Source organism: Mesoplodon densirostris, chromosome 6 (assembly GCF_025265405.1).
Source record: "Mesoplodon densirostris isolate mMesDen1 chromosome 6, mMesDen1 primary haplotype, whole genome shotgun sequence".
Taxonomy (NCBI): Eukaryota; Metazoa; Chordata; class Mammalia; order Artiodactyla; family Ziphiidae; genus Mesoplodon; species Mesoplodon densirostris.
Window position 1 is genome coordinate 124,818,357 of NC_082666.1, and position 23,592 is coordinate 124,841,948.

General features: G+C 48.3%; 1 protein-coding gene across 3 annotated transcripts in view; it reads right to left on the minus strand.

Annotated features, from left to right (window-relative positions):
• Nucleotides 1-22,086, minus strand: part of ZNF395 (zinc finger protein 395) — a 38,968-nt gene extending 16,882 nt beyond the window's left edge. The window contains exon 1 of one of the 3 annotated variants that reach the window (XM_060102613.1): nucleotides 21,989-22,086. The gene's annotated coding sequence lies outside the window, so the exon portion shown is untranslated. Of the gene's footprint in view, nucleotides 1-21,820; nucleotides 21,926-21,988 lie in introns of those variants that run through there. The other 2 variants (XM_060102611.1, XM_060102612.1) reach the window with 2 other exon arrangements.
• Between the last annotated feature and the right edge of the window lie 1,506 nt (nucleotides 22,087-23,592).

Sequence of the window (23,592 nt, forward strand, 5' to 3'; positions counted from 1 at the left end):
AACAGCACTAAGTCAGAGCGGGAGGGGGTCTGTCAGACACTCAGATTCTCAAGCTCAGCTGGCTTCAAAGTTGCCAACAGCCACAGAAGTGAGCCGTGCTAACTATCCTTGTTTTCCACTTGAGGGAACTAATGTGGGGAGCCTAAGCGACTTATTCCTGGCGGTACAGGTAGTTGGTGTCTGAGCCTGAACGAGATCTGGTCTCCTGACTCCAAACCCAGGTCTTCTCAGCGCCTCCCAACTGCCTGCACCCTGCCCCCAACAGGCTCCAGGCTTAGGCCACTTGAGCATTCAGGGCTGACGGAAACGCAGGACCACAGCCCTGACACGGACCAAGAACCATTCCAGGCCTCTGCACGGTCACCCCACGATGGACAGGAGCTGCTCTGGAAACCGTCCACATCATTTCTGCGTGCTCAGAGGTATCAGCTCACCCCCACATATCATACTCCAGAAAGCAGGGCACTGGGGAGCGCTGTCCTCTGCATTTTATAGGGAAGAAGAGTTAGGAAGGAGACATCACCAGAAAGCCTGGTGTGATGCTCCTTTAGTCAAAATCCTCCTGCCTGAGAGGCGGGGTTCTAACCAGCCGGCACTCTCTAAGCCCCAGGGCAGGGTGGGGGGACACCCCTTGACCTTCAGATGCCTACACCATTCCAGAAAGGAGGAAGTCAATCTTATGGGACCTCAGAGATTCAAAACAGTCAACGTGCTTGCTCTTGGGAAATCCCACCCCTGATCCACAGCCTCCCAGCTAAGCAGGATGCAGGGAAAACACAGTAGATCTGCCTCAGGCTGCACTGTGGACCCCACTCAGAGCCTGTTTCCTCATCTGTAAGTCACAATGCTAATACTCCCCTTATCAACCTTCAAGGAGCAATGAGAAGTTCCAGTAGAAGCCCTCTGGACACAGGCTTCTAAATAATTCCGTATTAGACTAACCTTTCATGTTCTTAAAAAGATGATGAATAATCCCTCCCCCCCCTTAGGTAATAAGGTGCACCCCCCAGGTTATTTGGACAGCTCACCTCTTAACACCTCATTTATGTGCAGACATTGTACTCACACCTAACACTGAAGAGCACTTCCTATGCGCTAGACTCTAAGTGCAGGTACTGGCATTCTCTCATTCCACAGGTTCCATTAGTGTCCATCCTTATTCTGTTCTCAAAAAAAACAAAGACCCAGAGAGATGAAAAGACTTGACCAAGGTCAGGGTCAAAGGCCAAATCAGGGCCCCTCAGGACCTACTGACTTCAAAGTCTGTGTTTTTTTAGGACGACACCATGCTCCCCCTCCTCTTCCCAGATACCCTCTGCCTGGGGCCCATGACCTATGGCCTCTGCTTCCCTATTCTCACCTCCTTGGACTCCACTGACTTCCATCTCTGCTGTCCATGTCATGACCCGGGTCACGAGGTACTGCCCAGCACCAGAGGGTCAAGCTCTGTGCTCACAAGCCCAGGCACACCCTCCTTCCTGGTTCCCTCACCCCGTCCTCAGGCTACTGGTTACCCTTGTCAGCAGCTTCATTCCCACCAACGCCTCTCCAAGAGCTGACTTCCACTGGTCACCCAACAACAGGTCAGAACTCTGCAGTCCCTTCACCCCCAGAAACCAGAATCCCTCGCATCCGCACAGGGCTCGAGGGGTGGATCGCTACCGGGGGCGGGGGGCACAGCTGCTCCCGGGTCTGCTGGCGGAGGGGAAAGAATCAGACCTGGCACCCTGCGAACTCACGCTGCCCCTTCTCCAGAGCGCTGGGAGCTCCTCAGCCACCCTGCGACTCATTCCCCCTGGGAGCCCCAGCACACTCCGAATCTCTGCTGCCCCGGGTCCTCTGTTGCCTCGTAACTCACTTCTCCAGTCAGTGTTTAGTCGAGGAACTGATTTGTACAGAGCATATCCCCGGGGCTGTGGCAGGTGTAAAATACTAGGATTTTCACGGACTCAATACCAACACTATTTCCCTACCTGGAATGTCCATGAGGCTAACTCCACCCCTGTCTATTAAGCTTGGCATTTCCAGAGACTGTTCCAGCAGCCTTTCTCCTCCCTCCCACCCCTCTGCCCCTGGCCGCACCCATGCCAGGAGAAAACTGCACCACAGCTACGGGTTCAAACTTTCTTTGAATAGTTCCATAAACCTTCTTTACTTTTCACCCTTGTCCAGAAGTACCTCGGGGCTTCGTTTGGGTCCCATGCCATCTTCACGTCTCCCGATTCCTGGCCTCCTTCCCAAAACCATCCCAGCAAAGTATGCTCAGCACACATCTCCACAATAACAAAATGTGAAGGGTAAAAATAAGCTTAAAAGATAAGAATAAAGTGGCAAATACAGAGGAAAAGGGTTTGGCACATTTTTATCAGTGTTTTACTCAGAGCTTCAAGGGCTAGAATCAGAGAGTATGCTATCTCCACCAAGAATTCCCTAGAAAGCAAAGAGATAAGAAAAAGGTCGAAATCACAGCATCCTACAGAGTTCCTCTCTAGGTGTCTGGTGACTTTATATTTAGTAACACTCTATTGGAAAGCTTTACTATGTATGTCATCAAAAGGAATAAAAAATAAGGAGTAAATTCTTTACCACTACCAAAAAAAAATGTCCAAGCTGATTTGGTGCTAATTTGGTTTTAAAAACTCAGTCACCTACCACCATCCTCGAAGCCTCAAGCCAGAAACAAGAACCTCAAACCCTCAGTTTAATGTCGCTGAGCTAGAAGGGAAGCCACAGTGCCACTTAGAGACATCAGATGGCAGCATCCATCCAGAGAAAGAAACAATCCTGCTCTTGACCCAAAAAAAAAAAAAGAAAAGAAAAAAGAAAAAAACACAGTGGCCACCCCCACTTTCCACAGCAGGAAGTTTGAGGTTTCTACCACTGAAATGAAGAAAGGGTAGTATTTCCAAAATTCCTGGGCTTCCAGACGGAGCCTGAAATATTTGGCTAACAGACTCTGACGATGTTTTTGTTAAGTCTTTTTTTTTTTTTTTTAATGTAAAGAACGCTTTTTACTTGGTTTGTGAGGCTGCACCTTCCAAAGCCTGCTGGATTTGCACAGTTGGTGAACCTGCCCACTTCCGGCTTCTTCCCACATGCATTCTCGGGCCTTTCACCTTTAACTGGCCTGAAGTCCACCCTGAAATACCTTTTATTATTTGTTTTATTTATAGTGCGTCCAAATCTTAATTTTTAAAAGCAGAAGAGAAAGAAGGAAGGGAAACTGCTTTTATTAAATGCCTAATAGCACCAGCTTTCACAAATTGTATCTAATTTAATCCTCAGAGTGACTTAAGATACGGTCTTTTATGTCTGATGAGGAAACTGAGCCACTGAGAGGTTAGGTTGCCAAGGCTACACAACCAGGAAAGGCAGCCACTAGGGACTGAACTCATGTCTATCTGGTGTCAAAGGGCATGATCCTACCGTTATTCCAATAGGTGTGAGATCTCTCAAAATAAAACACGCAAGTTGCTTTTCATCTACATGGTATTTTTTTCCCCCTATGTCAGCGAACCTCTACAGGAAAAAAAAAAAAAAAAAAGCAAAAGCAAAACAAACAAACAAAAAACCAGCTCCCAATCCTGCAAGTCTCCTTGTGCGCTTTTTCTTTCCTTGAAAACCCATTCTCCACTTGCATCTTAACCTCCCACCTACAAAATAAAGGCCAATGCTTTCCTCCAACCTTGTTCAACAGTCCAGGTCACTGTTAATCATTTAGCGGTTTGGGAAGACCTTTATACACAATATTGCCCTCTGAGAGGGTGCAGAGAGATAATGTAATCAATCCCAAAAGTTAAGGGAAAGCTTAGCCAAATTTACACTGAGGATTGATAGCATGGAAGTGAAAAAACATGAATCTAGATTAAATGTAGGCTGGGCAGGATGGCCAGGTGTGTTGATCAGCATTACAGTAGGAACATGGCTCAACAGGTAACACCATCCCTCAAGTCCTTCGGGGATTCGGAAGTGAATTCAAGCACCTACAGAGGCCTCCCATGCAGGCAGGAAGAGGATCCAGGTTAATCTGGACTCTAGAGGGACTTTCCAGGACGGCCTGTTACTTTATACCTTAGCTTGAGAGTCCCAACCCCCTCCCAGCATGTTTCTACCAATGTAACCACCGCTTCCTTCAAATCTTTCTTCCCTGATCTCTACTTTCAACTCACCCCCCTATTGGTTTCTTTCTTGGGAGCTATTGATGGTCCATAATAACCAGCCAGCCCCTAACGTGCCATATGGTTCTGGTTCGGCAAAGAGAAATCAAGAAACATCTATTTCAGGGTAACAATAACAGTGTTTCAACACACAGTCAAATCCAGCTTTACAATGTCACATTCTCGACTTACCGAAGTCCTTGACCGAAACATAAACTCATGCTAAAAAAGACTTCCTGGCTGATGTACAGTTTTAAGATATCCCGAGTCCTCTTTGCTTCTCACCCCACCACTGTCACCCACAGGGAGGGGTTGGCTACCCAAGAAGATGTATTTTGGTCCATGTAAAAGGGGTTAGCCCTTTTCCAGGCTCAGCAAACATCTTCTGATTCGCTAATAGCCCTTAATGAGGACATCTGCCATCAGTTAAATAACTAGGACAGACAGAATAGGAAAACAAACCCTCTCTGTGGTTCTAAGTTGCAAACTGCCATTTGACATGTCACTGTTGCCGGAGAATCCCAGGTCTCAGCACATCCCTGTGTGCGTGCGCGCGCGCATGCGCTCACGCTCAACGGGTGCTCTCTCCTACCTCCCATGGCAACAGGCCATGACGTCACCGAGTAGCACTTCCAGGACACAGGTAATAAAGTCAAACTGATTCATTACACAACTAATGGGGTTTTTGGTGGTGGGTTTTTTTGTCGTTAAGGAGGGTGAAGTTTGGAGTAAGACTCCCATTTGCCAAAGCATGGGTGCTTTGCTGCCTCTCTAATGAACAATTTAGGGACCAAGGTGCCGGGCATTAACTCCTCTTCCAAGAGTTTCAGGTTCTCCACTAACCTTAAGCTTTCTACCCTATGATCTCCCCTGGTAACCACTGCACAGAACATCGATTTGAGTTTTGGGTTCTTTGGCTAATATTTTGCGTATCATTCTTAATCTTTTATCAGAAAGTCGCTAATGTTTTCTTTTTAATTTTATTTATTTATTTATTTATGTCTGCGTTGGGTCTTCGTTGCTGTGTGCGGGCTTCCTCTAGTTGCGGCACGTGGACTTCTCATTGCAGTGGCTTCTCTTGTTGCGGAGCACGGGCTCTAGGCACACGGGCTTCAGCAGTTGTGGCTCACAGGCTTAGAGGTTCCGCGGCATGTGGGATATTCCCGGACCAGGGCTCGAATCCATGTCCCCTGCATTGGCAGGCGGATTCTTAACCACTGTGCTACCAGGGAAGTCCCTAATATTTTCTTTTAAATCTGTAAAGTTTTAACTTCATTTCTTTTTTCAATGTGACATTCTAAGCTCATGCAAAGGTCAAAATGTTACAGCACACCACATCTTTTATTTTATAACAGAATTCAGTGGAGAATAGGACAATTCATTTGTCCAAAACAATTCATTTTCCAGCAATTCTTGGCCAGGGATGATCTCTGTTGAGAGATGCCATGTGCGTCCGCAGCATATTGATGACTATATGCAAATATGTCTGTGGTCCTTGCTATCTGAACCTTGACAGAAAGAGGTAAGTTGTCATACTCCACCATCACCACCCAAATGCTGCCTGGTAGTTTCTTAGGCCTTATTTTCTTCTGGGGTGCCTTCTCCAGAAAAAGTAAAAAAAAAAAAATCACTTCACTGAGCATATATTGACCGTTTCTTCCCAGAGGATTTTCTTCCCAGCCTGGCTTTGGACAGAAAAACCTCCAAGGGTAGCCAAGGGCCTGCACTAAAACATCTAGGTCTCTCAAGTTATACATCAGGTCCTGTTACACCATTTTTTAAATGTGTGGTATGCATTTTAGGTTTTCATGATATGAGCTTAAGATCACAGCACTGAGCATATTAGTAATTGATTCAATACCAAGATTTCTAAATCAGCTGTTCAGAGAATGACCATTTGGATTCTCAGGTCATCCTAATTGTTGTCTTCTTCTGAAGTTTTTTTTTTTCTTTTTAATATTTTATTTATTTGTTTGTTTGTTTGTTTGGCTGTGCCGGGTCTTAGTTGCAACATGCAGGATCTTCGTTGCCACGTGCAGGATCTTTAGTTGTGGCACGTCTGAAGGTTTTTAAAAACTGGATTACACTGCCTCAGTGTATAATAGTTTAGACTACGGGTAAAATTAGAATTAGACAATCAGGACTGGCAGGGATCTTAAAGGTTGCCCATCCCCCATTCGGGGCTGGATCCTCTCCACAGCGTTTCCTATAACTGAGTGTCCAGCCTTCCCATCGCTGAGTAATAGATGTAACAGAAAAATGGAAGGAGAAAATAAGGGCCCCAAATAGCCGTGCTATTTTCATATCCCAGCAGATGGGCCACAGAAATAGGTCACCTGATCTGGTTACACTGAATTTTCTCCAGCAAATAACAAATGACCCTGATCAACAAATACTTTTGTTGGTCTGACTGCACAACAGCCATTCAATCAAGTAAAAGAGACCATTCTGTTTGCACTGCCGGCAGGGAAGGAAAGCATTTTCACAGCTCAGCCCAGAACTACACTTCCCCTTCCTTCACACCTAGCTCCCCGTTTGCTTTCAAAACCACCAGTGCCCTTTATTCGTTGCTCTGCTGTGCATAACACTACTCTGTATGAAACAAGACAATTGTTAGCACAGTACTGGGCACACAGGGCTCAGTGATCTGTAACTACTTCTATTAGTTCCGACGGACTGCATCTCCCTCAGACGGCAAGCCCTTGCTTATCCCATCAAATTTATGATGTTGAAGAGATGCTATTCCCATAGGTGAGAAGAGCCCCAGATTTAAAAAATAATGTGTTGTAAGAAAAAAAACCTGCTGCTTGCCCAAAAATGAAGAATAGTCATAGCGTCTTAGTAGCGCTTCAGTGTTCAGACTCGGTTCTAAGATAGCAGTGTTTTCTTGAAAACAGGTAGAGAATGCTTTATAAGGAAGCAGGGATAAGTAAAAGCATGCCTACGAACGTGCCATGTGAGAGGGAGAGATGATCCAGCGCTGTTTTCGTCCATGCACGGGGCACGCATGCATGTGTATACATGTGGGTGCCTGCACTGTGGTTAAACCTGATTTGGCTGTACCAAAACTATGTGAGACGCAGGAGGCACGGAGATGGATGACTGCTGACTCAGCACCCTACCCAGAGCCAGCAGGAAGGAGGGAGCCAGGAGCTTAGTATCTCCGCAAGAACAAGCCTCCCGAGAACTGACAGTTCCCTCCAGCAGTTTGCAGGGTAAGCTTCCAACCTGAACAGTTAACCGCCAATGAATGCCTGAATGGCATTTGGGTTTACAGTCACTTTGATACACACATTCGAGGCTTCCTTTTTTTTCTGACCTCCTGGCAACTCAAGGAAACAGGGAGGGACAATTTAATCCCAATTTTACAGCTCAGAAAACTGAGGTTCCTCCAGAAGGCCACTGATTTGCCCGAGCTAGCCAGCTGGGGTGTCTGCAGCTTTCCTGGCCCCTCCCTGGACTCGTTCTCTCTTCCCCTCAAGGGGAGACCCAGCAGTAGGACAGGGGCTCGGGCTGGAAGGGCTCCAGAGTTCCCAGCCCCAGTGCCTTCACATTGCCTTGTCTGATTCTCACAATGAACGCTCTGAGGAAGAAAGCGTGAGTTTCATTGGGAAGAAGGATCAATTAGAGGCACTTACAATAATGGAAAGAGAAAGGTGGCAATAAAAGAACCACCCCCCAAAACATAAAACACAGAGGGGAGAATTTAAAACGCCTAACAGTCCAGGACCCGTGAGTGTAAGGCCCTGAGGGGTGCACACGCCAGAAAAGCTCTGTGATCATGATGCGTGAGGTGCCAACCCCGAGATACAAGATAGGGGCCCCTTATGTTCTCCCCACTTTGAAGGCAGAGAAATGCAGGCTCTCTCTCTCTCTATTTTTTCATTGAAATGGTTAAAGCAGAAAAACTATTCGGAAGTCAACAGTCATTTGAATGAATAATCACATTCCCTGACTATGCTAAATAAACAGACGGTGGGGGGCGGCAGCTGTAGGGAAGGTGAGAGCCACCTGGTGACTTTCCTGGCTGGAATCAATAGGTAATAAAAAAGGCAGCAGCCCTCTACAGGGGTGGATAATCAGAGCACACAGGGCTACAGGTGCCCAAGAAAGGAACCACCTGGTCCGGGGGCCGGGCCAGGAGTGGGAGATGCAAAATTACAGATGAGAAACCATGCACACGCAGACAGGTTGGGCCAACTAGAGACACCAAACCAGAAAAGAGAAACAGGTATGGGAAGGGATCAAGGTGCCCCAAAATACCCCTCCAGAATCCAAGTCTCATCTGGGAACCACCGGTGCCAAACCAGCCAGTGGGAAATAAAAGTGTAATCTTGGCAGTTATCAGTCACAAGATAAGAAACACGTGCTGTTGGGATGGCAGAACGTTCTAGTGGCTGATAACATTTAAAAACCTGAAATAAGAGCTGGGTGCCAGAATTCGTTCCAAGACCAGGATGGCTGACCAGCCAAGGGGATAGATGTGTCTAGCCAGGAGGGCGATAACAGGCTTCCACAGATCAACTTTTAAGCCAACTTTTCCCTCCCTTCTGACTTCCCGGCGGACTGTACAGGCTTTCTGTTTCAGGATGGCAGTGGCTCCTCAGGCTGTCACTCTGTTACCTTCTCCCCAGAGATTGCTCTGATCTCCTGGGATTGGAGCATCTCCCCCAGGACCAACAGGGAATGCGTCCCATCCCCCAGGAATGCTGTGGCTGAGGGGAAACAAAAAGTCTGGATACACCTGAGCAACTAACACTGGCTCCTCAAAATGGAAACAGAATGTGCTAGAGAAGCTAACCCCGGGCACACTGCCGAGGACGCCTCTCCAGGAAAAGGGCTCGTGGCAGCCCGTCACCGTGATCTGTGTGGCTTTCGGCAACAAGCCACCACCTCGGAGCCTCAGTTTCCTGCCTCAGCATGAAAAATGAGAACAGTGCCCAGCACGTGAAAGGACCTCAACAGATGTGTCGCCCCCCCTGCTTCCCGATTTCAGACCGGCACTAGACAGCTGAATGACACGGTGGGCCACTCGGAGAGCTTAGGAGCCGCTGTCCCGCTGGCATCTGGAAACTGAGAGTGCAAGAGGATATTCAACCCGAACCAGTAATACAACTACTGACTCTAAAGGGAATCAAGGAGTTGACCACGGGTGAGCCGCTGATTAACTGAAATCCCAACAGAACTGATTTCAGCAAGACAGGGGAACCGAGAAATCCAGCGTATTCCATTTAGAGGCCAGCTGGCCACGGTGAACCAACCCCAGGGCTCCCTGCTTCGAGAGCTCAACACCCAGCCGGCTGGCTCTGCCCTGTGGCCCAAAGCAGAGCCCACGTGACCCGGCCCCTCACCTTGCTCTCAGCACACAGGTCCCAACCCTGCCCTCCTCTTCTGGCTGAAATCTCCATCTTGGTGCCCTGCCCAGGGTGGTTCAAGGCCCACTGCCAGGCCTCCCCGAGGCGGAGTGTGACCAGCCTCTGCGAGAACCCCCCAAATCTGACGCTCAGTCCCGGGTTCCAGCTGTCCCAGATCTGGATCCACATTCACCCGTGCAGACCTACACAGCACACAGGGCAGCATTGACTCGCCAGAAACCCAGGGCAAGGGGAGCCGCAGAACCAAAACACCGGTGTTCTAAACAATCTGCCGGTACTCGACACACGTGCAGGCTCTTGCCGATGAACTGAATAGAAGAATGACGGAGAGCTTCCCTGGTGGCGCAGTGGTTGAGAGTCCGCCTGCCGATGCAGGGGACACGGGTTCGTGCCCCGGTCCGGGAAGATCCCACATGCCGCGGAGCAGCTGGGCCCGTGAGCCATGGCCGCTGAGCCTGCGTGTCCGGAGCCTGTGCTCCGCAACGGGAGAGGCCACAACAGTGAGAGGCCCGTGTACCGCAAAAAAAAAAAAAGAATGACGGAGCCTCAGCTTCAGACCCTGACTTTAGAGAACTTTAGGCCTCGCTGAGCTCCTCCTGCATCCCACACGCAGCACTTGTTCATTAAAGCACTTAATATGCTCCAGAGTGACATTCATAGATCTGTGCTGTATAATTAGTGTGAGGCCACACTTTGTATTCTAAAGACGGACGGAGAAGAATCAGACGCGTTGAAGATCTACAGCTAGGGAATGAACTCGGTTTAGAATTTACCATCCAGAGTCCACCACTGCTGTTCACCCATCCAGTGATTCTTCACCAACACGCAGGCCAAAGTCCTCAGGGGGCCAGACAGAACTGACTATGGGGCTAAGCGGAGCCCTTCCCAACACCCACCCTTCCAGCCAAACCGTGCTAAAGCATGGGGCCACACACTCGCACACCCTAAAGCCTGCCCCCTTCTTAGAAAACAATTGCTTCGTGTCTGAGGCCATCTCATGTATGCCCGGCCTGCGTTAAATCTAAGCTTGGAACCGACCTTGTAATGGGTCTTTATTAAGATTTAAAATTAATGTACCCTGTTACCTAGCAAGTCCCCTTTCTCAGGATCTACCCTAGAGAAACACTCACGTGTGTGGCAAAGAGGCATGTATGGCCATGTTTATTGTAACAGCAGAGGATGTGGAAATAACTTATATGGCTATCAATTAGGCTAAATCAACCAACAGTTTAGCCTTCTGATTCTAAGGAAGGTTATGCAGGAGTTAAACAAAATCAGTAAGACCTAGACATATAGACAGGAAGCCATCCCTGAGATGTAGTGGGGTGGAGGGGGCCCGCACACTACTACTCTGCAGTGCACTTAGCTTCTTTTAAGTTCTTTAGGTATAAATGCAAGTATGTTAAGCATTTGGAGAATACCAACAAACTCCTAACAGTGGTTAACCTCTGGGGAAGGGCTGGGATTAGGAGTGGTTGTCAAGGAAGATTTTGTTTGCTCTGGAAGGTTTGCATTTTTTTTCCCCCTACAGAGAATGTGTTCAAGTAGTACTTGTGTAATGAAAATTTCATTTCACCATGTAATTTTTTTCAAAAAGAAAGAAACTGACCCTGCTCCGTACATTTCGGTCACGTGTTTGGGGGCAATTTCTACTCCAGTCTACACACGCTTCCCGGGAGGCTGAGCGCTCAGCAGTGCAAAGAAGTGGGCTCTGCAACACAGATCCTGTTTCAATATTAGAAGCCCAACTCTGTGACTCTGTGGACCGTTCAATTTATACACTAGTTCAAGGAAGAGGCAAGAAAAAAGAGAAAGGCCTGTCAGGGGACTTCTGGGTAATTCAAAGGGATGTCCTAGGAGCGATTTCAGTTCTTCTAGTTGAGCATTCCAGCTCTCCAACACCACACACATGCATGCACACACACACACACACACACGCATGCACGCACACGTGCACACGGACTTGCCAATAATGGCAGCCCTCGCCCAACCACACATAATCCACACCAGGCCTAGCCGGCTGCGCCTCAGACTCTTCCATCCGGGAATAAGGATTTCCAACATAAATTCAGATCCTGTGGGCTAATGAGAAGGAAGAATCTGACCACCACATTAGGAAAGCTCCAAAATATCATTTACTCCCCCAGGGCCACCTAACCACACAGAACGCTGATTTTTCAACACAGACACTCCTCCACCTCCACCTCTTCAAGACACTACGTGAAAAGTCCTTAGAAACACAAAACTCTAATATTAAGGACCTAGGGTAGGCAAAACTAACCTAGAGTGATAGAAATCAGAGCTGTGGTCCTTCCAATCGGGGGAAGATTCACTGGAAAAGGTCACATGGAACACTTCGGAGGTGATGGAAGTGTTCTGTCTTCAAATGCATTTGTCAGAACTGATCAAACAGTACATTTCAGATCTGAGCATTCCACTGTATGCAAATTACACCTCAATTTAAAAAACAAAACAAAACCAAAAAAACTACCCCGGTACAGTTTCTCTGCTAGCTGCAGCAGAACTTTGAGCTGTCCTATCAGACATCTGAAATCTCTGTTGTGCTATGTAAAGAGCACAAGTACCATGGCGACAGTCACCATAAAAATAGATAACAAGATTAAAATGGATAGAGGACACAGGAATTTAAGAACGGCGCACCAGGAGCAATTCGTTTTCGGCAGAAGAAAAATAGAGGACAGGGAGTTTTTCATTCCCCCTGCACTTTGAAAAACAACCATTGAGTGTGGTTGCTTTCACTAAAAGAGTTTTATGGCTTCCCAATACTCAAAGGACAAAAAAGGCTGAGAGCTGTTACTTCTTATCATATTTTGCCTTAAAAAAAAAAAAAGTATGATACCCTAAGTTCTTCCCATACCCGCTGTTCTGTGGCCCTGGGAGCCGATTCACAGCAATGCGACAAGCACAGATGACGTGCCATACACTGTGTGAGGTCCAAATGATACTGAGATAAAGGCGGCCTGGGCCCTTTATCAAGTGCACAAAGACTTCCAACTTAAGTTCCAATTACCAAGTTCTGCCTACATTTTTTACATACGTCGAAAACTGACGCCCCCTAGGTGTGCACCCTGAAATTACTCCACGTGAAGAGAGCACTTTCTTGCCCAATACTGACTTCTTTCAAATGCCAAAATGTAGGCATGAATCACTTGGCGACAGAAATCTTGTGTTCTTCTCCAAAAGATGAGATAAACCTCTGTTCTCCTTGTGGAGTTTCTCTAAGAAATGTTTGCTAAGTGACTTAGCCCTTGCAGTGTCCCCAGCAGCAAAAGAAGTCATCCAAAAATATCAGGAAGAAAATCTAACATTTTAAAATAATCAGGGTGGATTCTAAATAAACCATATATTTAAGTAAAATTTAGGCAAAATTAAACTTCCACGTGTAAGCTACAAATAATAAAAATGCAAAAACAAAAAAATTTTTCATTCAAACCACAAATTTACTGTAGGATAGCAACTAAACATATGCATTCCTGGAAAATCCCACCCGAAAGTCTCTTTAAATCTGTCCCTTGTTCCCTCTGTCACTAAGCCTACAGAGCAATCACAAGGTTCAGACTCGTCCTTGATGTTGGGATGGTTTTTAACGTGCTGCACCTGGTGATATAAATCTGCAGTGGAGAAAATGAAGGAGATGGTCAAGGACACTCCCAGATCCTCCGCAGCCAAGCAGAGGACCCAGGAGTCAGTTAAAGGTCCCCATCTTGATTCATTCATTATACTGAATACAACCGGCCAATAAACATATGAGTCTTCCGTATGTCGATCCATTTTACTTATTGTTATTTGCCATTTTCCACCCCACACCCACCTTCTTGCTTTTCCTAAAGACAAAATTCCATTTTCAGCAGCTCTGGGGCCACAGAGTAAGTCCTAACCCACCTTGGAATAGTTCTCTTCCTCCTTTCTAAAATAACCCCAGAAGATCTCTTGAAAACGTTAGGACCCACCTATTAACATTTTTTTAAAGAGCTTAAAATGATTTGACCCCAGTACTACACACTAGAGGTATATTCCATATTCCACATTATCTTTCAGCTTTGACAAGTCACACAATAACCCAAGAATTAGAAAGGACTTTGGAGGCCAGCCTAATACCTGTTCTCTTCTACAGCACCCCTAATCCACAGCATTCAGCCCAACCTGAATACCTTCAATGATGGGGAGCTCACTACTCCACGGGCAGACATTTCCACTGTTGGTCAGGCCTGCCAGCTAGAAAATCCCTTTTCTGATAGAACTGAAATCTGCTCTCCCAGTCTTTAGGGTTAAAAGGAACCTTAAAGCTCATCACCTTCGTGTAATCATTCAGTGGATAAGGAATCATGTAATGCAATCATTCTACAGAAGAAGAATCTGAAGCTAGAGAGGATAAAGCAGTTGTTCCATCCGTTGGTCATACTGCAACACCAGGGCAGAAATGAACAAGTCGACTCTTTCCTATACCTCATAACCACGAAAATATTTGAAAAGTGCTATTGTGCACCCACCCCATGAATGTACTCCGGTCACTCCTGATCCCACAGCATCCTAGTCTCCTTCCTGTGGGCGAAGCCTTGTTTGTTCATGTTTCTTTTAAATCATGGCTCCCCAGTGGTCAGAATGTCACATGACCAGCAGAGGTCATTAAAACTAGACCCTGTGATTGGACTGATGAATTTCTGATCCAGTTATGAATGGGATTCAATTTCTTTTTTTTTTTTTTTTTTTTTTTGCTGTATGTGGGCCTCTCACTGTTGTGGCCTCTCCCGTTGCAGAGCACAGGCTCCAGACACGCAGGCCCAGAAGCCATGGCCCACGGGCCCAGCCGCTCCGCGGCATGTGGGATCCTCCCGGACCGGGGCACGAACCCGCGTCCCCTGCATCGGCAGGCGGACTCTCAACCACTGCGCCACCAGGGAAGCCCAATGGGATTCAATTTCTAAAAAGCCTCATCCCACTCAGGGCTCACATTTAACTCATGACCAGAACAATCTCAAAACTTTTTTCCCACATGAGCTGCCCCCTCCTCAGCACCTGGAGGACCACCAGGGTTACACTGTGCTTGTCTGTTTACCTGTCAGTCTCCCCCTTTCAATCAGATCATCAACTTCAGGTCAGGGACTGAGTCAGTCTTCTTTTTTTGACTCCAGTACCTAGTCAGTGCTTGACACACGCAGGTAAATACTCAAGATTAGTCACTAAATGAATCATCTACCTTTACCCATCCTGTCCTTGAACGATAAAATGTTTTTAAAATAGCAGTGTTCAAGAGAATGAAGAGACAAACCACAGGCTGGGGGAAAATATTTGCAAAAGACACACCTGATAAAGGACTATTATCCATAATATACAAAGAACTCTTAAAACTCAACAATAAGAAAACAACTCAATTTTAAAAAGGGAGCCAAAGACCTTAACAGATACCTCACCAAAGAAGACATACAGAGAACAAAAAAAGCACGTAAGATGTCATCACAAATCATTAGGGAAATGCAAATTAAAATGAGATACCACTACACACTTAAGAGAATGGCCAAAATCCAGGTAACTGACAACACCAAATGCTGGTGAGGATATAGAGCAACAGGAACTCTCCTTCTTTGCTGGTGGGAATGCAAAATGGGGCAGGCACTTTGGAAGACAGTTTGGTGCTTTCTTACAAAACTAAACACACTCTCACCATATGACCCAGCAACTGCCCTCCTTGGTATTTATCCAAAGGAGTTGCAAATTTATGTCCACACAAAAACCTGCATACGGGTGTCTATAGCAGCTTCATTCATGATTGCCAAAACTTGGAAGCAACCAGGATGTCCTTCAGTAGGTGAATGGATAAATACACTGTGGGACATCCAGATAATGGGATATTATTCAGTGCTAAAAAGAAATGAGCTATCAAGCCACGAAAAGGCATGGAGGAAGATTAGATGCATATTACCGAGTAACAGAAGCCCATCTGCAGAGACTATATACTGTATGATTCCAACTGTATAACACTCTAGGAAAAGCAAAACTGTGGAGGCAGTCAAAGGATTACTGGTTACCAAAGGTTGTGGGGAGGGAGGGGTGAATAGGCAGTGCACAGGGGATTTTAGGGCCATGAAAGTACTCTATATGATACTATAATGGTGGGCACATTTGTCCAAACTCAGAACGTACAGCACCAAGAGTGAACCCTAATGTCACCTATGGACTCTGGGTGATTATGACAGTGTAGGTTCATCAGTTACAACAAATGTACCATCTGGTAGGGGATGTTGATGGTGGGGGGATGTGCACGTGAGGGGGGCAGGGGGTATGTGGGAACTCTCTGCACCCTCCTCTCAGTTTTGCTGTGAACATAAAACTGGTCTAAAAAATAAAGTATATTTTTAAAAATATACTTACATATATGGTAGTGTTTTTTCCACTGTGATATACATACACACTATAAAAAATACAAATAGTAAATTTAAAATGTAAAAAAAGAAAGTCACTCAACTCATCCATTTAGAAGTAACCAATATTAGTATTAGAATTTTTAGTAAATTTCCTTCCAGTCATTTTCTATGCACTTTGTTTCTTTAAGATTTGAAATCATATTGTAGATGCACCTTAACTTTTAGCAGAAACATCTGTCCATGTTATTTTAAAATTATTCCTAAACATTATTTTTAATGGCCATAATATTCCACTATTACGGAATATTAGTGGAATCACTTTCGGATTACTTCCAGCCCAAGCGCACCATTGGGTATTTAGGTTGTTTCCAATTTTCCGTTATAGTTTAAGAAAAAAAGAAAAAAAAAAACACCTCTAAATAATCTCTGTGCACAAAGCATCATCTACATTTTGGATGTGGTCTCCAGAAGTGGAATTATCTTACCAGAATGTATGAACATTACAATTCAAATTTTAAAAACTAAATCAGACTTTACATTTATCCCTTACTGAATTTCTTTTTTAAATTTAGGCCCTCATTCTGGATGTCTTTGAACCTTGGTTTATCTACTAAATAAGCAATTCCTCCCACCTCTATGCCATCAACAAAGCTGACAAACATACCTTCTGTATCTTGATCCACGACACTGGAATAAATGTTGAACAGCTCAAGGCCAAGAATAGAACCCTATGGCACTCATTTTCAGACCCCTTACCAGGCTGACTCAGTGCCACTAATTAACAGTTTTTGCATATGACCATCAAATTAAATTAATAACACCATCCAGCCCACATTCTACCACTTATTTAATATGGACCTTCATATCTTCAGAAACTGTTAAGTACTTTACTAAAGACAAAGTGTACTATAGCTGCTGCACCATTTCTCTGATCTAGTAACCATCATATAAAACAGGAAATGGGTTTAATTTGATACGATGTGGCTGACTTCTGATTATCCCTGCATCCTAAGGGCACACTTTTTCAAGCAATTAAGCAAAAAGCATTTCAGTTTCTACGTTTTTTTCCCCAAAACCTGTATTTTAAAATAATCAGACTGCGTACCTGTATAAAGCAGGGTGGCTCTTATTCAGTCCCTGTCACCTGTGGCTCCCTGGGGAAGGGCTCTGAATCACAGGTGGTTGTGGACCCCCAGGGTAAACCCAACTGTCTCCAGACCACAGAGATCTGAACTTATTCATTTCAGCTGGTCCCAAATCAGCCTAGTTTTCCAGGAGTCATTTGCATTCACACCTTGAACCAATTATCCCGTGGTCATTACGAATCCTGGCTTCTCAATCTCTGGATCCTGGAGGCCTACCCCCGGGGCCCATCCTAGGAAGAAGGAAATAAGAAGTGACACAGCCCCTCTCCTTGCCGTTCCTTTATTACTGACTCACAGAACCAAAGCTCCTGAGAATCTAATGTCTTGCGGCACTTGGCGGCCATGACTCACATCTCACCAAGTTATGACCCCGACACCGTTCTCAGAGGATACGTGCCAGGAGCCACCAGCCAACCAGGTCAGCCTGAAGTGCAAAATGGCAAGGCCTGAGAGATCTTGGGGTCGCTAGAAACTGGCTTCACCACAGAGAATACAGCCCAAAGCCGTCTCTAATTAGTATCATCCAGTCATCAGAAAAATATTTCACAGTGCCAGCCGGCAGCAACTCAGAAAGCGCTGCTCACCTGCCCAAAACAAATGCTTTGCACACAAGGCTCTCAGATTCCATGTCACACTCCTACCCGAATCCCTGCGGTGGCCACCCAGAGCCAGGGACTCAATCCCAAAGTCCCTGCTTGGCCTTCGAGTCTCTTGAAAACTCAGGTCACAAACCCAAAGGGCTGCAGGGCTGAGCAGGGAATTGACTTCGACTGGATTGAGGCAACAGAGAGAACGGGAACTGGGACGGCTGGGGGCCCCGGGCCATCTCCCGCCCACAGTGGGCAGCCGCCACTCAGCTGCACAGACCTGCCTGCTCTGACTCTTTGTACCAGAGTCCCAACTCCACAGGTTTTCTGGATTGCTCCTAATTTTTGAAAACCTTTGCGTGGTCCCAACGACAACTCATCTGAAGGTTGAACACATTCTTCGGGCCTCCCATTTACAACCCTTCCACTGCCCTTTGATCCTAACCGACCTTTCCAGCCTGACTGCTCCCTCCTCTCCCCCAAGGACCTCTGTTCTTCACTCTTCTGCACACTATGTACACCCCGAACTCCAAGCTGTGGCCCGTGATGCACACCCCACCTGTGAGGCACCATGAGACACCCCAAAGGGTTCTTCCCAGACTTCCTTCCCTATTCCAGAAAGTTTTTCCAAGCCAAACAAGCATGGCCCCTTCTCCTGAGCCCTATGGCTACTTATTTTTCATCTTGGCATTTTGTCATCTTGCCTCGTTCCTTAATCACAGGTGGATCCTATCTCTCCTACCCTTCAATCCCTTCCTCCTGCTTCCTTCCACCTCCAGCACGACTAAGGGTAGCTCTGCCCAGGCGCAGCTTCCTAAATACTTCCTACATATGAAAATGCTCTATAGCTGTTTTTCCAACTGTGAGTTATGATCCATTACAGACCGGTTACATCGACTTAGTGGGAAACAATAAGCATTTTTAAATGAAAAATAATGGAATAGAAAATAAAAGTACCAGAGGAGATTGCACCAAGCAAAAGAGGTAGTACTCATGAACTTAAATTAGATTTTTACATACATGATTGAGTATACTAGGTCATGATGTAAATTTTATTTCCTAATGTAGGTCATGGTCGAAACAGTGTAGAAAACACTGCTCTCTAACGAGTAGATTAGCTCCACCAGTGCTCCATGCAACTTTTTTTTTTTTTTTGACAGTCATATATTCTCTAAAAAGAAAAAAATATCTGGTGGCTACCTCTCCCCACACGAGTCAGCTTCCCCTGCTAGTTCACTGATCCTGCATCTCAGAGAAACAGGGAGGCTAAGTAACTGCAATTACGTTCTCGCTCATTCTGCAACTTTTTGCAATCACCCTTCAAATTCACCAGCCCTCGGATGCTGCAAGTTGAGGCTTCGGGAATTTGTTCAGCAAATCACCCTAAGTCACCCTTGCAACAGGAAAGCAGAATTCAGAGCTCAGGAGAAACCCCAGCTCCCCTCTGCGGGCTGGTCGCTGGCTTCCTGGGAACTGGCAAGGGCTCTGGTTAGGGGGACCTGTCCCTGGGAAAGGCACTATCCCTAGGCCCAAAATCTTCTCCTCCCTCTTTTTAGATCATCTTGCTGCCCCTCATCTTGTTGCATCCCCCATGCACATCTACAAGGGGACAACAGGACTAGACTGAAGGTCTCGGCGGAGAGCAAAATTCAACGTATGTCAAAGCCCAGCAATGTATGTGCTTAGTGAATTCCATTCTACTTCCCTCCAATCTCCAATCCCACCCTCCTGGTTAGCAGAAGAAGTGGCCCATCCTCCTTGGAGCCTCATTTCCTCCGAGTTGCTTTGCCAAATTCATGTTCAGGACCAGGTGGTATCTTCTGAATGGCAAGACAGAACAGAGCCTTCCAAGTCAGACCCCCAGTCCCCCTCGCGAGCATCCTCTACTGCCCCCCACCCCATGACCAAGAAGACACCCCTTGGAGTGCCTTCCCTCCCCGGCTTTGGCAGCCTTTTCCACCCTGCACACCCTGGTTTCCCACCAACCTCAGAGCCACAGCTGCTAGCAGGACACCTATGTTTCGACGTCTTGGCAAACACAAGAAACTTCCCTGCAGCCTGAGTGTCAATTACTTCTCTCCAAAACACACATTTCCGATTTCTCAAGTTACCAACTACAGCAGCTCCAAGGCCCTGGCGTGTAATCAATTTCCACAAAGAATTAATTTCCATTCATCTCCTTCCTTCACCCTGCCCCTGTCAACAGATTATTTCAACAGTAATGCTTCTAAAATCCACCCCGTTTTCCATTTCCAGTTATCCCAGTCCAAGCCCTGGGCACTCCACAACTCTAACAGCCTACGAACTGATTTGTCTCCTAACATCACTTTTAAAAATCTTTCCAAATACTCTTCCGTTACATCAGTCTCTGGCTCAGAAACCTTTACTATCTCCCCAGTACACACACGGTAAAATGCAATCCCCCAGTCTGGCTTTCTAGGACGCTCGCAACCTCAACCATTGTTCCTCTCTATCTTTATCTCCTACTGTTCAGGAAACATCTCCTGGTCTGGCCAAGGCCATCTCCTTGCCTCTCAGGAAAAGTCATGTTCATTTGCACCTCATGGCCCATCTCAAAGGTCTCACACTCCAGAAATACAGTTCTGGCGATTCCTACCGTATGCCTTCTCTGAACGCCAACAGCACCTATTCTACACCTCACAGTTTGCCAGGTCATTGTGCCCTATCTTGAGGTCTTCTTTCCCGTGCTCAAGACTTTCTGTCCCCCCTGGCCCCCGAGGTTAGAGACCCTGGAGGGAATCATCTCATGTATCTTTTGCATCCTCCTCACTGAGATAACTGTTTGAATCTCTTTCTCCTCCACAGTCCCTTTCTGACCTCACACCGGTTACTTCTTCCTCCGGTGCTTTGGCCTTTGCCGGTTATCCTTCACGTGCATAACTTATTTCCTAACTTAGGACTCTAAGTCCATTCCCCAACTCTGACCTTGCCTTTGATAGTCCCCCTTTCCCCCAGCATTTGCAGTCACTTACGCAGTCTGTGTACATTAATTTGAACTTGAGCTCTCAAATCACTTCTACCTGGTCAGCAGGCTTTCTGAGGCCTTAGATTTCTTGAGTGCCTTTTATCTCCCAGAGAACCTGGCACGGTGCGCAGAACACAGCAGCCCCCCAGAGGTACCTGTGGAGTTGAACTTCATTGCTATGTTTCCTGGTGTTTCAAGTTCCCTGAGACCCAGAACCTCTGTTTACACAACATCTTAGGAGGGTGTCGAAAAGGCCTTCAATACCTGTTGATCACTCACTTCCAGGCAAAATGCACCAAATACTTTTCTAGAAAAGGGGGTGTAAAGAACGGACCGGTGGCCTGTAGGTAACCCCTGCACCTGGCCGCCTGGCATCAGAAGAACGCCGGCCTACGAGAAGCGCTCCAAAGACACCGAGCATTGGCCCAGGCTGCCTACAATCAAGGGGGCAGCGGGACCCCCCTCGCCGCCTAGCAGGTAGGCTTCTTTAGGTTACTGCGTCCGTCCCAAAGTGAAGGCGCTGAGCCCTGAATTCCCAGGCAGAAAAGAAAATGCTGCCTTTGAAATTGCACATGACAAACTCCCCGTCCAGGCCCCCACCCGGGCACCGCACATGCCCACAGTGCCAGTACTGAGGAGGGTCAGGGGCCGCCGGCGAGGAGAGGCAGGGTGAAGGCGCGCAGAAGCAAGCGGGGTGGACAGAAGGGCAGAAGGGGACCGGGAGGGTGGGGGCCAGCCCCCGAGGTGGAGGGTGTGTCGCGCCGCGCGTCCCGGAGCGCGGCACTCGCCCGCCCGGCCGCTCGGCGGAGCGGGCAGGAACGCGCGGGGAGCCGGGAGAACTGGGCCGGCGGCCCGGCCGGAAAGGGTCAGGGAGGGGGCAGGTCACCCTCCGGCGGAGAGGCGACTCCCGGCCAGCGCTCAAAGTTGGGGAGGGGATTCCTCGGCGAGCGCCGGCGGCGGGCGAGATAAACAAGGCGGCGCACGGGAGGGCGGGCGGCCACCCTCTCCCGGCCGGCGCGGCCACTGCCGCAGCGCCCCCGCGCCCCTACCGGCCGCTGCCCCAGCGGCGCCCGCCTCCCGGGCCCTCCTGTCGCCGGCCCGGCCCCCGCGGGCGTGCGGAGCGTGGGAAGTTCCCGGGCCGCCCCCGTCCCCGGGCTGCAGCGCCGCGAGGTCCCCGCGCAGCTCACCTCGCCCCGCCACGAGCGGTGGCGCGGGCCGGGCAGCTCCCGCTCGGACAGCTCGGCTCGGCTCGGCTCGGGGCTGCGGCTGCCGCGGCCCCCGCCCACCCGGCGCGGCCCACCGCCCGGCTCCGTTCCGGCTGCCCGCCCGCCCGCCGAGGCTCCGTTCGCGCCCACCTGGCCGGCCTGCCCTCCCTCTCCGGGACACTGCGCTCACGTACGCGGCCGCGGCCACAACCCGGCCCGGATTCCCCGCCCGGGAAGGGAGCGGAGGCGCGCGCCAGCCAGCGAGCGCCGGGGCGAGGCGGGGGACACACCCCCTCGCCGCCCTCCCTCCGTTGCCCGCCCCCCGCGCCCTCCGTCCCCCGCCCCCTTCCCCCGGCGCCGCGCGCGCACGCCGCCTGCGCGCCCTCGCCGGCCACGCGCGCCCGTGCCCCCCGCCCCAATACCCCCCCAGCGCGCGCCCGGCGTACACACCCCCGGCCGCTCGTAGACAGTGGGCGCTCAATAAGTGCCCGAGCGACTCCTCGCGCACATGCGCACTTGAACCTGACCGAGTGGTGACGCCCCCGCCCCCACCCCCAAATCGGACCCGGCGGCTGCAGCCCCGAACCAAACTTGAGTCTTAGCCTGTTTTCACTGAACCGGCCACCGAGCCAAAGTTTCTTGCTGTTGTTTTTCGAGGCCGGGCTCCGGGACAGGCTTCTCCGAGAGAGGCCGAGCTCGCCCCAAGGCGGGAAATGCCGCCAGCGGGCTCCGGGCGCCTCCGACGGGCGCTTGGCGGGGGCGATCGAGACCCAGGCCGCGCCGCCCCGACCCGCCGAGCGTGAGCGAAAGGCGAGAGGGAGGGAACGCTGGAACCAACCTTTCCATCTTCCTTTGCTTTAATGTTGTCTTCTCCATTTTATGACATTTTACTCGATCTCACTCGTTTGTAGTTGTAAAGTGAGGCGTTATTTGCTGTTTCTGGAATTAACGTGAGAGAAAGTTAACTATTAGCCTTCAGCCCTTATGTAAACAATACCAGTTGCTTTTGGCACCGTTAGGCTCTGGCTTTTGTATAATTTGTAACAAGGAGAATTGAAGCTGATCCATTGTGTTGCTCTGTGTTTTTCAGAGATAAGACCAGAGCCACACGGTAGTGAGAAGCCCCAGTACCGATATGTGTGAGCATATAGAGTCATATTCAAATAAGCTTAATGGATAAAAGAAATAAATCCCCTCCCCCCCAGAAGTTTTAAAATATTTTTGGACATACTTGTTGAGTTTGCAGTCAGTTCACCTTCAATCTGAGGTATGCTGTTTTTCCTGCAGAGAGGTAGTGGGGAGTGTGCAGGAAAGGACTAAAGGCTTTGCAGTCAGACAAGCCTGGTTTGCAATCCTGATTTTACTGCTGAACTAGTTTTATGATCTTCAGCAGGTTCCTTTATCTCTCTGAACCTCAGCTTCTTTATCTGTAAGATGAAATAAAAAACATAGGTATAGTGCCTAGCTCACACCAAATAAACACTAGATATTATTTCCCTTCCCCCACCGTCCACCATTTGTTACAAAAGAAAAAAATCTTAAAAAAAATTCCTAGAGGACATTAGTTATCAACTGGGGATGATTTGCCCCCAGGCGACATTTGGCAATGTCTGGAGACATTTTTTTTTGCGGTACTCGGGCCTCTCACTGTTGTGGCCTCTCCCGTTGCGGAGCACAGGCTCCGGACGCGCAGGCTCAGCGGCCATGGCTCAGGGGCCCAGCCGCTCCACGGCATGTGGGATCTTCCCAGACCG